Source organism: Dendropsophus ebraccatus, chromosome 5 (genome assembly GCF_027789765.1).
Source record: "Dendropsophus ebraccatus isolate aDenEbr1 chromosome 5, aDenEbr1.pat, whole genome shotgun sequence".
NCBI lineage: Eukaryota > Metazoa > Chordata > Amphibia > Anura > Hylidae > Dendropsophus > Dendropsophus ebraccatus.
In genome coordinates this window covers 48,781,090-48,790,773 of record NC_091458.1, presented here as the reverse complement: position 1 = coordinate 48,790,773, position 9,684 = coordinate 48,781,090, and positions in this window count along the sequence as shown.

Below are 9,684 nucleotides of genomic sequence, written 5' to 3'. Positions count from 1 at the left end.
ACAGCTCTAAAGTCTTGACCACTAGTCTTGACACCCCCCGACTGATGTAAACCAGTCGTGATTTCCTGATAATGAGCAGTGGATGAGAGAGAGGAAGAAAGGGGGGCGGGCTGGGAAAAGGCTTTTTAAATGCAGATAATGGCATATTTGCCTAATAAACCCAAATTAAAAGTTTCTTAAAATCGCCTGGACTATTGATTTCTGCAAAAAAAAAAAAAAAAAAATGAACCGACAGTGACACTTTAAGCCTCCATGACTGCCATAACAGATCTACTGTTACAGTCAGTCATAGGCAGGTTGTAACATCAGTTCACCGATTGTATGGATCAGTGGAATTACATTGATCGCCACTAATAATTGAATGATTGTGATACAAGTGCCTTTATATGCTGGTTATTGTTCCAGTCCTGACCACCACTGCTACTCAATAATACTTGCAGTGTGTTTGTACTATAGTCACTCATTCTCATTGGAGTGAATAGAGAAGGTGATTTGTGTAAGTTTCTGTGGGTCTTTGCCAGTCACATGATCCAGGACTATAAGGGAGCTGAGAACCAGCTCATAAAGGAACCAGTAAATCTTTTAGTAGAGCTTTGAAGGTCCTATTAAATATAGATGGGATTTTTCTTGAAAGGATGTAGAGATAGATTATCTGTGCCGCATAGCCTTGTATTATCTGCATCCCTTGTTACTAAACTATGGAACAAAAGTATATAGTGGTCAATTGTAGATTTTTTTCCCCTTTGGAGTACCCCCTTTAATAGGTAATAAATCTGTAGACCAGACCAGAGAAGTGTAACAATCTGGTGGAGATATTCCTAGGAAATACTTGCTGGGGTAGGGAAGGATCATCCTACAGACAGATGACATTGGAAGCCATGAGAGGTAACACATGTGGCTGCAGGATGGCCTGTACATATCACCACTAGTGACTGTCATGGGTCATGGCTCCCTAGATCATCACACCAGCAGGGGGCAGTGTGTCAACCCACAGGAAGGAAAGATTGAAGTGCTCAGTATGAGGCCTCCATATTCGAGCATGTCCATTATCATATTCCAAACAGAATCTATAGTTGTTGTTTAATACAATATGGTTCCAGTCTGTGGCAGTCCAGGTCTCTTGTTCAAAACACCACAGCAAATGAAAGCAATGGTGGGTGGCTGTCCATGGCAGGACATGTAACGGGCGCCATGACACCAAATTTTCTTATGCTGAGGCTATGTTCACATATAGCATTTAATGCAGGTTAAATCAGCGTTACTTAAAGGAGAAGTCCGGTGCAAATTTTTATTAAAATATCGTATTGCCCCCCCAAAAAATTATACAAATTACCAATATACACTTATTATGGCTTTTTTCCCTGCACTTACTACTGCATCAAGGCTTCACTGCCTGGATAACATGGTGATGTCACGACCCGACTCCCAGAGCTGTGCGGGCTGTGGTTGCTGGAGAGAATGATGGCAGAGGGATGCTCAGTGTCCCTCCAGTGCCCTGTGTCTCTCAGTGTTCCCCTGCCATCATCCTCTCCAGCAACCACAGCCCGCGCAGCTCTGGGAGTCGGGTCGTGACATCACCATGTTATCCAGGAAGTGACATCCCCATGTTATCCAGGAAGTGACATCACCATTTTATCCAGGAAGTGAAGCCTTGATGCAGTAGTAAGTGCAGAGAAAAAAGCACTTTATGTGCATTTCCCGTAATAAGTGTATATTGGGGATTTGTATAACTTTTGGGGGGCAATACAATACTTTAATAAAAATTTTCACCGGACTTCTGCTTTAACACTATTTTGCGGCAAAAATACAGCAAATTCACTGACAGATAACACACTGAATGTTGTTTTTGAACATAGCTACAGCACATGGATATGGCCCAGGTCATAATAAAGGGGCTGCCTGCGTCTTAAAGGGATAGTGCGGCGCTAAGAAATTATTCACAGAATAACACACATTACAAAGGTATACAACTTTGTAATGTATGTTATGTCTGTGAATCGCCCCCTTCCCGTGTCCCACCACCCCTGCACGTGTACCCGGAAGTGTGGTGCATTATACATTACCTGCTCCGTGTTGCGCATGTCCGCCATCTTGTGCCAAACGTCATCTTCGGACGGACGGCCGAACCGCTACGACCGTCCCTAGTGCCGGCCGCCTTCTGCAGCGTCATCAGATGCTCAGCCGCGATTGGCTGAGCATAACTGTGCTCAGCCAATCGCGGCTGAGCAAAGTTATGACGCAGCAGAGGGGGGCCGGCATCAGGGACGGCGGCAGCGATTCGGCCATCCGTCCGAAGATGACGTTTGGCACAAGATGGCGGACATGCGCGACACGGATCAGGTAATGTATAATGCAGCACACTTCCGGGTACACGTGCGGGGGTGGTGGGACACGGGAAGGGGGCGATTCACAGACATAACATACATTACAAAGTTGTATAACTTTGTAATGTGTGTTATTCTGTGAATAATTTCTTAGCGCCGCACTACCCCTTTAATGGTGGACAAGGAAACAGTGTGGAGCTGCTCGTGTTTATCAGCAAATCAAATAATCCTCTCTACTAATGGTCTGTCTGGTTTGCTGTGTGTGCCTGCCCTTACGTATCCACTGCTGCAAACACCTCCTAACAGCTTGGTCAGAACAGACTAGATGGTGGGCTTCTCTCACTGCTATGATCCACCCTCTCTCAACTGGGCATCATTTATTCTAATGCATCATAGAGGCATGTCTAGCAGTCAGTGCTCTCTAACCAATAGATACACTAGCCAAAAGTAGCCACTGACAACCTTTATTTTATAGAGTAGCAGGAAGAAATCTTCCACCATCTTGTGCCATGTGGAATCAGACCGCACCTATAATCACTACATGTCTGCCTTAGGGCCCTATTCCACGGGACGATTATCGTTCGCATAATTGTTAACGATCCAAACGACCGCTATTGCAATAGACCTGAAATCGTTCACCCATTTACATGGAATGATAATTGTTACTTATGATCGTTCTTGCGGTAGTCTTGTCGTCGCTATTGCGTTCATCACTACTGCGAACGACAGAACAATGTCTTATTCAATGCGAACGATTTGCGAACGAGCAACGATAAAAATAGGTCCAGGTCTTATTAAACGATCAACGATTTCTCGTTCGGTCGTTAATCCTTAACTGCTATTCAACCAAACAATTATTGTTTAGATTCAAACGACTTAACGATAATCTGAACGATAATCGTCCCGTGGAATAGGGCCCTAAGACATAACTACATGCAGAGTTTTTTCTCCCTAGGCACCTTTTTTTGACAGTGAATGTATTTTGTATTGATGTCCACTAGGTGGCGCAATTGTCTATGTGTAATTTAAAAAAAGAAAAGCTGCAGTCACATATATGTGTGTGTGCATATATATATATATATATATATATATATATATATATATATATATGTGTGTAGCAGATATTTAATGGAATGTCATATGATAGTTGTATTATTACATCATGTCTTTTTTTCCTTTAAGGTCTTGGTGAGATTTTCACCAACGTTTTTTTGTGTATACCTTAAGTGTACCTAAATGCTTATTCAACTGATGACATGTCAGCAGTTCTTCTCCATCTGGGTCTGGCAGCTATGAAGACTGCCAGCAATTGCTAGAAAGAAGGGACACAAGTACAGATAAGCGCAACTCAAGCATGCTCGAGACGATTGTTGAATACTGGTGGCTTAAGAAGTTGGATGCAGCCCTAGTGAGTCTGGGAAAACATGGATACAGCCTATGGCTATGTGCCCACTATGTATAATACCGGCCGTTCTGTGACCCGGCCAGATCACAGAACGGCCAGAGTTACTGAAGATTATCCCGACTGGTACTGCAGTATCGGCCAGATGATCTTCAAATCTGTTGAATTTCTGCACCTCTGTGCGCCCGCATCCAAATTCACCGCAGCACACAATGGAGCATGTGGCCGGAGCCGCACGCTCCATTGTGTGAACGGACATGTTGTCATTTTCATGCAGCTGGATGGAATCCCGGCCAGAGCGTATACTGTGTGTACACGCTCTGGCCGGTATTCCATTCATGACAATAGAACTGAACTTACAAATTGCAACAACGGCCGTGATTTATACAAAACATACGTTGTGTGAACATGGCCTATGGCTGTATCCATGTTTTCCCCGACTCCCTAGCGCTGCATCCAACTTCTTCAGCCAATGTTATTCAGATGGCAACCAATTAGAATCTGTAACCTTTACCCCATGTAAATGTTCTGTGGTTTGCTTTAAAGCAGGCGCAGCACACAAGAAATCTTTCAGGAAGAAGTTTTTATTACAAATCAGGAGGGCACAGGCAGCCACACAAAAAATATCCACCCTTAATATCTCACCAGCTCACCCTGTATAGCAGCGATGGGGAACCTTCGGCCCTCCAGCTGTTGCAAAACTACAATTCCCATCATGCCTGGACTGCTAAAGCTTTGGCTCTCCAGGCATGATGGGAATTGTAGTTTTGCAACCGCTGGAGGGCTGAAGGTTCCCCATCCCTGCTGTATAGGATTCCTAAGCATTGTATAGGGTTTATAAGTACTTTTATATTTTACTATTCCGCACTATATAAGATGTTAAAACAGCACAACACGAGAAGCTGCAAAGAAATGTCCCAGCACTGCTGAATGACAATGCATTAGGCTGGAATAGCCCCCCATTTTCTGCAGCATCCCTTCCAGGGTGGGTGTAACCTTCTTTATACTAGATGTCATGGGAATCACAGATCTGACAGATGTTACCTGTCTAATCCTATTGTTTTCTCCAAAGAGTGTCAAAGCCAAAGGTGTCTGGCAATCTTATCTTCGCCCTTTCCTTGGAATTAGCATGATGACTAATTGTTCTCATATATATGTATATCTATGTATCCAGCTCAAGCTTCAGACCATCTATATAGAAGTATATATATATATATATATATATATATATATATATATATATACTCACATGGCAGCACAATGCAAACATTTTTGCATTCTGTATATTGCCACAAAGAGCAGTGTTTGCCTGTCTGGGTCTGTTGTGTCAAAGACATTTGTATCATACTTGAGAATGAAGATCTTTTATGCCGTAAGGAAGGAAATAACTATCACAATGGGGACATGCATGATGGGAGATTCAGTCTATCTGACTTCCCAGCAATCCTTCTGGAGTCCGCTGCTGTCTCCCTGACTCTACCTCATTCTGTCCGTTCACTGCTATCAATTTCTGTTTTTATTTTAGTTCCTGGGATGGAGCCTCTCAATAGTGATGGTGCAATGAATACGCTGCTAGATGGATTGTAAAGCAATAGGAAGCTAAGCCTCTAAGTTGCCATTTATTATAGTGAAAATGAGGAGAGGATATTTCCCTAAGGGCTGTTGTATTAACCCCTTAAACTGCATTCCCAGCAAGTCTCTGGAGATTATGGAAGTCTTGGCTTATTTCTTTAGTACGTTGTGATAAGTAGGAGCAGATGCATTCGGAATATTGGACAAGTTTGTCAAATTAAGGCTATGTTCACACTAAGTAAGTTTCCGGCCGTAGCGCGCTCCGTGAATAAGCGGCCGGAGATTTACGTAGTTTGCGTACAATGGAAAGTATAGGATCTACGGCTGCACAGTTCACACTACGTAAGAACTTACCCCCGGATCATATGCGGCGTCGTAAAAAATGAACCAGACCATTGTTTTGGGAAGGAAATGCTGTAACTTACGCCCGTAACGTAACATGCGGTCCTGTACGGAGTGGTGATTTCTTCATTTTTACACTTTGATTTGCCGATCCAAAAGGTTCTGTGGGGTGTCCGGGGCTAGCCGAAGATACCCAAGTAAAAGACCGCTGTCAGATCGCTAAGTACGCCGCTCGGGAAGCGTACGTAGATTACGTACCGGCTGCAACTTGCGTAAATCCCGGCTGGAGTTGTACACGTATATGTCCGGCCGCGAAAAATATGCGGCCGGACATATAGGTAGTGTGAACATAGCCTAAAGGGGTAGTGCGGCGCTAAAAAATTATTCACAGAATAACACACTTTACAAAGTCATACAACTTTGTAATGTATGTTATGTCTGTGAATCGCCCCGTTCCCCGTGTCCCACCACCCCCGCACGTGTACCTGGAAGTGTGTGGTGCATTATACATTACCTGATCTGTGTCGAGGCCGTCCGCCATCTTGTGCCAAACGTCATCTTCGGACGGACGGCCGAATCGCTGCCGCCGCCCCCCCTCCGCCGCGTCATCAGCCGCTCAGCCAATCGCGGCTGAGCACAGTTGTGACAGGGGAGGGGGGACGGCGGCAGCGATTCGGCCGTCCGAAGATGACGTTTGGCACAAGATGGCGGACGGCCTCGACACAGATCAGGTAATGTATAATGCACCACACACTTCCAGGTACACGGGCGGGGGTGGTGGGACACGGGAAGGGGGCGATTCACAGACATAACATACATTACAAAGTTGTATGACTTTGTAATGTGTGTTATTCTGTGAATAATTTTTCAGCGCCGCACTACCCCTTTAATATAGCAAAGGTTTAAACCTATCAGGGCTTTTTACATCTTTTATATATACTGTATATATATATATATATGTCCTGATGTGGCCAATAGGCTATTAAGCTTTCATACATGATATAAATACAAGCTTTTGACTCCTAAAGAAACAAACAAGAAGAAAATAAGAAGCTCCAACCTTACAAAAATTTTAATAAAAAAAAAAAAATATATATATATATATATTTTTTTTTATTTTTTTTATTATTTTTTTTTAATAGTCCTTATATGATAATCAAAATAATGTCTATTGTTTAACATACCTTGGCTGTACATTAAATATATTGGTATATTGTTTTAGTTTATGTTGAATGATGGTCTTTTTGGGTTTGGCTGTTTTTAAAAGGCCCATTGAATTTAGTTGAAAACATGGGCAAAAATAATAAATAAAAAATAAAAAATGTGTGTGAACAACTTAAAATAACGACTGAGGTTCGCTAAATAACGGCCTGCAAATTAATGTCATGCACATTAATATCCATATTGATAAAATAGAATGGGTCCAAAGATGGGCAAAATAATGATAGAGGGTGTCAGGCATAAAATATATCAGGAAAGACTAAGGGCCCTATTCCACAGTAACGATAATCGGCCGGATCGACCCCATTTGGCCCGATTCGGCCGATTATCGTTCGGTGAAATAGAGAGAACGATCAGCCGATGATCGTGTCATCGGCTGATCGTTCATTTAGGGCCAGACCTAAAATCATCGTTCCCCCACCGCGCATCGCTACGGTTGAATAGCGGTGCGCGGCGGGCGACCGACGATTTGACAAGCAGCAGCAGCATACATTACCTGTCCAGGCTGTCTTCATCCCCGGGTCCCGCGCGGATGGCCAGTCAGCTGATGGAGCGCTCAGCCAATCACAGGCCGGGACTGCCGCGGCCTGTGATTGGCTGAGTTTGGCCGGTCAGCTGACCGGCCATTCTGAAGATAGAGAGCGCAGGACCTGGGGATGAAGACAGCGCCGAGAAGACCTGACAGGTAATGTATGATGCAGCAAGGACATCGGTAACGATGTCCCTGCAGCAGGGGTGATTCTAGCCTCTCTGCTGCCCGAGGCGAACTATAGAATGACGCCCCCCCCCCCCCCCCCCGTCAATCCGCCCACATTATAATCCACTACTGCCCCCCCCACTGCTGTCCCCAATAAACATAATGTTTGGTCCCTTGCTGCACAGAGGATGTCAGGAGAGGAGGGGGCTGACTTTATAGGAGAGGTCGCAGCAGCACAGAGGATGTCAGGAGAGGAGGGGGCTAATCCTATAGGAGAGGTCCCAGCAGCACAGAGGATGTCAGGAGATGAGGGTGCTAATCCTATAGGAGAGGTCCCAGCAGCACAGAGGATGTCAGGAGAGGAGGGTGCTAATCCTATAGGAGAAGTCCCAGCAGCACAGAGGATGTCAGGAGAGGAGGGTGCTGATCTTTTAGGAGATGGTCCCCCTCTTCCCCCCTTATAGATGGTCCCCCTCTTCCCCCCCTTATAGATGGTCCCCCTCCCCCCCCTTATACATGGTCCCCCTCTCCCCCCTCCCTTATAGATGGTCCCCCTCTTCCCTCTCCCCCTCCCTTATAGATGGTCACCCTCCCCCCCTTATACATGGTCCCCCTCTTCCCCCCCCTTATAGACGGTCCCCCTCCCTTATAGATGGTCCCCCCCTTATAGATGGTCCCCCTCTTTCCCCCCTCCCTTATAGATGGCCCCCCCTTATAGATGGTCCCCCTCTTTCCCCCCTCCCTTATAGATGGTCCCCCTCTTTCCCCCCTCCCTTATAGATGGTCCCCTTCCCCCCCCCCCTATAGATGGTCCCCCTCTTTCCTCTCCCCCTCCCTTATAGATGGTCCCCCCCCCCTTATAGATCGTCCCCCTCCCTAATAGATGGTCCCCCTCTTTCCCCCCTCCCTTATAGATGGTCCCCTTCCCCCCCTATAGATAGTCCCCCTCTTCCCTCTCCCCCTCCCTTATAGATGGCCCCCCCCCTTATAGATGGCCCCCCCTTATAGATGGTCCCCCTCTTTCCCCCCTCCCTTATAGATGGCCCCCCCCTTATAGATGGTCCCCCTCTTTCCCCCCTCCCTTATAGATGGTCCCCCTCTTCCCTCTCCCTTATAGATGGTCCCCCCCCCTTATAGATCGTCCCCCTCCCTTATAGATGGTCCCCCTCTTTCCCCCCTCCCTTATAGATGGTCCCCTTCCCCCCCCTATAGATAGTCCCCCTCTTCCCTCTCCCCCTCCCTTATAGATGGTTTCCCCTTATAGATCGTCCCCCTCTTTCCCCCCTCCCTTATAGATCGTCCCCCTCTTTCCCCCCTCCCTTATAGATCGTCCCCCTCTTTCCCCCCTCCCTTATAGATGGTCCCCCTCTCCCCCCCCCCCCCCCCTGCACAGCAGATAAAACAAAAAACAGCACACAACTCACCTGCCCTCCGTTCCCCCGTCGAGCCTCTCTGGTCTGGTCCCGGCTGATGTGCGGCTGCCGGAGGTGTCCCGTCCTGTCCCCGGCAGCACGCGCATCACAGATCTCCCCATGCGCCTGCGGCTGTGACTTCCGGCGCACGGGGAGCTCTCTGATGCGCGCGCTGCCGGGGACAGGATGGGACACCTCCGGCAGCAGCGCATCACCCGGGGGACTAAAGGCTGCATTCCCACGTTCCGTGATCCTGACGGATCACGGACGTGGAATGCATGTACTGGAGCCCCCCCGCCCCCGGGCAATATCTGTAATGAGATGCTGTGAGCGGGGGGGACTGTATTCATAAGCGCCGCACTGTAGTATCAGCACGGCGCGGCTGATTTAGTACAGCGCGGCGCTTATGAATACAGTCCCCCCCGCTCACAGCATCTCATTACAGATACTGCCCGAGGGCGGGGGGGCTCCAGTACATGGTACAGTCAGTGGCGGATTATAATGTGGGCGGCCGCCGAACCGCTCATATTATAATCTGCCACTGAATGCCGCCCCCATGGTGACAGCTAGTGGCGCCGCCTGAGGCAGACGATTCAGGTCGCCTCATGATTGCGGCGCCCCTGCCCTGCAGCCTCGCTCAACGATCATCGGGCCGTGGAATAGGCCCAGTAAACGAGCAGCGATCTAGCAGATCGTCGCTCGTTTACATCGTTG